Consider the following 5,485-nt stretch of genomic DNA (forward strand, 5'->3'; position numbering starts at 1 on the left):
AGAGTTCACCAACAATTCGACAAGATATTGTTTACCACAACTTGACCTGATGTTTTGACGTTGGGCCCGAGTGACACGGAAAACAGATGATTCATTTTATAGCAACAAGGGTGAAGTTATCTTGTCCCTTTGCAACGCTTCAGAAGGCCATCTCAGAATAAATTTGTTGTTTGGGAAAATAGAGATATTACTTAAATTACGAAATTGGGATTCACTTATCTGCGTTCGTCCTGAACCTTTAACAAATACCAGGTTATGAAAGGGTAAAACTGCAAAATGCCTTTTGTAAGAGATTTGAAAAACTTAAGATATGTATTTTTGGTGGTGCAAGAGTGTTGAACTGCGCTCAAAAGATTTCCCATAATCCTCCACAGCAAAGCCGGCCAGCCTGGTAGGCGAGATAGGCAAGTGCTAACGGCACCGTGGCCTCCTGGGGGTGCCACAAAAACGTCGAGGATATGGACATCTCCGTAACTGAAGGCGGTTGTGATATACAGCAGGTATCTCAATACACAGCAGCTCCCAAGAGGCAGCGTGCTTCCGTCCGTTCATAGTAGTCAAACTGCCTTCTTTCTGGATATCTCCAAAACCATACATGAATGCCATACATGTTGAATGCAGTCATAAAAGCACAGCTGAAACAAGTCATCCAAAAAACATTTGCACTATAATGCATACTGAGAGTGTATAAACTGCAGTCTGACTTCATCATTTAGGTTTAGAGGTAAAGATCAGTGAATATCATATTTTAGGTGCAAATAAGCATAATCATGAATGAATACCAGAAGCATCCCTGCAAGTGTTGTGTGCACACCAGGATTAAATTGTTGGAGACATAATGCACAGGTGATTTCATTTGCTGTGCCATGGCGACAATATCGTGGCTGAATCCGAACATACACATCCAGAGATGCTTCAGAGTGATCACATTTAAATTGTGTTTTCTGGCCTTTCAAGTGTTTGTGAGTAACAGATGTTCACTGTTGCTTTGATAAGGCCAGAAGGGAGATCTCGTCTCCTTGTGGCTGCCTGCGTCACAGCTAGATAATGTTATTCTCCTTCCGTGGCCCCTCTTCGTTCTCACAGATGCGGCACATTTTGCGAAGCCCATCGAATTGTTGCAGTGGCATATGCTAATTTGACCACAATGTTACCTGCAATGGATATACAGCAGTGGCATTATCCACTGTTTATTATTTTTGTACAGCTGGAAAATGGGGGAAAATGTCCACAGCTCTTGGTGGACTATCACTTGTAATTGTTGCAATTTGCATTGCCATCCCCTACTGCCACATATATTGTGGTGGAGTGCCCCCCCCCCATCCCTCAGGCCTACCCAAGTATCCCTGAGGAAGGTCCTGCTGCTGTGTCATCAATTTGTGGAAGAGCTGCTTATACTTCCATGGCATCATCATAAAGTACATCATCATCATTACGTGGATAATGTGCATGATGCACCCATCTGCAAAGTCCAAGACAGAAGTATAAATTCAGTTGTCGCAATAAGCAAATATTTCAGATCAGAGGCTCCAGCGGCAGCAAGGACACTCTGGCACAATAGCATGTGCAACATGTGCAAAGCCAACAATCCAACATTCATTGGCTTTCACATTTTGTTCCCCACAGTGAGACTAGAGTGTACTCATCCACGTGTGTCATGTCTGTCGTGTAGCACTGAGATTCCTTATCTGCAGGTTACACAAATAATTCAGTCAGTGGGAAAAAACCAACCTCCAACCACCTGCTCATTTTTGTTTCGTATTGATCCTGCAACAAAGTAAAAACATTTGAGTGGTCCTCGGTGCAGTTGTCTAGGCCTCCAAACATATTGCCCGGGGTGGCATTCTCCACGGGGCATTGCCGGGATGAGTGGGGGAAAGCAATTCATACTTATTTATGCCCGGCACTCATTGGCATCCTCTACATGTGGCATTCCGGCGCCCCCAACTGCTCACATGAAGTGGATAAAGCTGAGTCTGAAAACATACAGTGGTGCGAAAAAGTGTTGGCCCCCTTCCTGATTTCTTATTTTTTTTGCATGTTTGTCACACTTAAATGTTTCAGATCATCCAACAAATTTAAATATTAGTCAATGACAACAGGGCCGAACACAAAATGCAGTTTTTAAATGCACGAAAACCACAGCTGAACCAAAAAAACCCCATTAAGGATTGTCTCAATTTTGCCAGAAAACATCTTGATGATCCCCAAGACCTTTGAGAAAATAATCTGTGGTCTGACAAGACAAAAGTTGAACTTTTTGGAAGGTGTGTGTCCCGTTACGTCTGGTGTAAAAGTAACAGCGCATTTCAGAAAAAAACATACTAACAGGAAAATATGGTGGTGGTAATGTGATGGTCTGGGGATGTTTTGCTGCTTCAGGACTTGATGTGATAAACGGAACCATAAATTCTGCTGTCTACAAAAAAGGAAGGAGATTTTGATCGGTGGCCGATCGATCGGAGCATCCCAACTAGGAACGTTTCCGTGTGGACACGGCCTTAGCCTTGTCTGCTACCTGAGGTGTCAACAGTGGGTATGATGATGAAGTGTCAACAAAACATCATGGATACGAGAAAGTCGAAACCATCGGGTGCACAATTTAGGAAAAAGAGGAAAGACGAAGAGGGGAAAAGGGCCAAAGATAAAGGTATGGAGCTGTGTCATCACTTTATACAGGGTCAGGCAAAATGATCTGACACATTTGTAGGTTAAATAAAAGGTAAAAACAAGAAACAAGAAAGGTTTTTTTATTTTCGAAAAGTACATATAATGCCATTCTGTTTCATTATGTTTTAAAAATTAAATCAGTCAAATGGGATCCATTATTGTCCACACACTCAATGCAGATCCAGTAGCTCTGAAGTTGGTAACCCATAACAAGATGGAGTTTGGAGCTGGTACGGGATCACGTCTACCAAGACTGAAGAGCAAACGGAACGCTCGTTGTGTTGCAGTTACAGATTTGTTTGTTTTGACAAATGTTTCCACAATCAAAGCGCGATGCTCATCAGTCCAATTCATGGCAGCAACTTAAAAAGAAACGAAAAACAATGGCATTATAAAGAAACAAAGCAAAATGGCATTTTATGAAAAAAATGGCATTATATGTACTTTTCGAAAATAAAAACACTTTTTTTGTTTCTTTACTTTATTTGCCTTTTATTTAACCTACAAATGTGTCAGATCTTTTTGCCTGACCCTGTACACACGGGTATATTAATATGACCTGGAGTCGTAGCATGATGGTGGATGTGGTTCTCAGCCAGGTGGTTCTGGGTGTGCGTGGTTCCGAACACGATACAAAAATGACTGTATCATGAACGGGGGCTGCGTGCCACCAATGATCGTGGCAACAAATCAGTGAATTGGTGCTCTACGCCTCACGGCAGCGATGCCAAGAATGCGGCCCCTTGAGCAAAATGTGGTGGGGCCCCACACAGCGCGTGTTCCGTGTGTAGGGAGGAGCGGCTCTGTTTGTTAGTTTATATGAGAGGTTCTCAAATGGTATGAACCCGGGACCCACATTTTCCAATGGTCAAGAGGTCGCAACCCACTTTTCAGTCATTTTAGAGGAATTTTATGAAGGAAACGACGGGGAACATGATAACTGCATGCATACAAATAATGCATCCATGAAAATCAAGTATCAAAATTGCAGTAAATAATACCACAAAAGCAGATATGTCACTTGTAGCTGTGCAATGATTACACATCATGGAGTAAGGTGACTAAAATATTGCTCAATTTTACTTCAAAACTAAAACAAACAGAAGACAGTATGTTATGTATTTATATTGTATATAACATATTTTCATGTAATCTCTTACTTAGATGTCTGCGATTCACCTAGAATGGATCCACCACCCGCTTTTGCCTCCTGAGCCATTTGTGCCCTGTTTAGGCTTCAGCTCACAGGGACCTTGAATAGGATGAGCATGACAACATAAATGAATAAATTGTTTCATCTTCCTGTAAAGAATTGTGACCTGGAACAGACGACAACATTTATGTGTTGAGAGGATCAATGTAGTCTGAAACCAAAGAGTCCCTAGATTGCCCCAACTATTCATGCATCCATTTTCTGGACTGCTTGTCCTCACTAGGGTCACCGGTATGCTGGAGCCTATCCCAGCTGCCTTTGGGCAAGAGGCAGGGTACACCCTGGACTGGTCGCCAGCCTATCGCAGTAACCTAGCATGCATATTTTTGGAATGTGGGTGCACGCGAGGACCCAGGCACACATGGTGAGAACATGCAAGCCACATAAATGCTTCCCGATTAGCCGGAAAGCTCCCTACTGCTCCAGTTCATCCCTAATGGTATGTTCCTTTCTGTGATGGCTTAAATGTTCGTCACATTTTGTGTGCTGTTTGTAACAATGCATTCATGGGACACACACAGTCGTGTAGCAGGTGGCTGACTTAACTGACTCTTTCAAATGTTCCGTGCATGTCAAATTGAACCCTCTAGAGGAGTTGAGTCACACTCACAGCCACAAATGCGTCACCTTTCTTCGAAGCAACCGTTGTTGTATCAAGTGAAATTTTACATGACAAAAAGTGCCTTGACGTGTTCGCCACGCAAATGCATGCTGTATGCCTTTTTCCAGGTTGAAACACACTTCTCCATGACATCACATCCAGTAACCGTGCTTGCTTCAATGGCACCCTGATCCCTTTTGTATTGTATTGTATTGTATTGTATTGTATGTACTTTATTGATCCCACAGCGGGGAAATTTACTTGTTACAGCAGCAAGCAAGCAAGACAAGTAAAGAGAACAGTAAAGTAAAGCACTACAACATGGTTCAGGTGGTGCAGGTGTTGTAGAGCCTGATAGCGGTCGGTATGAAGGACCTGCGGAACCTCTCCTTCTTACACCGTGGGTGTAACAGTCTACTGCTGAAGGAGCTGCTAAGGGAACCCACAGTGTCATGTAGCGGGTGAGAGGTGTTGTCCATGATGGATGTCAGCTTAGCCAACATCCTTCTCTCCCCCACTTCCTCCACGGAGTCCAGAGGACCGTCCAGGACAGAGCTCGCTCTCCTGATCAGCCTATTGATCCTGCTCCTGTCCCTGTCCGTGCTGCCCCCTCTCCAGCAGCCCACAGCATAGAAGATGGCTGAGGCCACCACAGAGTCATAAAAGGTCCGTAAAAGAGTCCTGCACACACCAAAGGACCTCAGTCTCCTCAGCAGGTGGAGGCGACTCTGGCCCGCTCTCCACCGATTATATCACATTAGCTACCAATTAATGTTGGCTTATTTGATCACATCCATAATATGGATATACGGTATATGTAAAGAGTTACACTCCCCAAAATGCTATTTATTTTATTGTCCTGGTGGCGCCCAATGCACTGAGGACTTGCGGTCGGAAATTCCATTATAACTGGACTGTGACTGCCTTGAAACCTGCCTTGGTGTCGGTTGAGATTGTCTCCCTTAATAGGAAAATGTTCACTATAAAAGTTTAAAATGTTT

This window comes from Dunckerocampus dactyliophorus, chromosome 1 (genome assembly GCF_027744805.1).
Source record: "Dunckerocampus dactyliophorus isolate RoL2022-P2 chromosome 1, RoL_Ddac_1.1, whole genome shotgun sequence".
NCBI classification, from domain to species: domain Eukaryota; kingdom Metazoa; phylum Chordata; class Actinopteri; order Syngnathiformes; family Syngnathidae; genus Dunckerocampus; species Dunckerocampus dactyliophorus.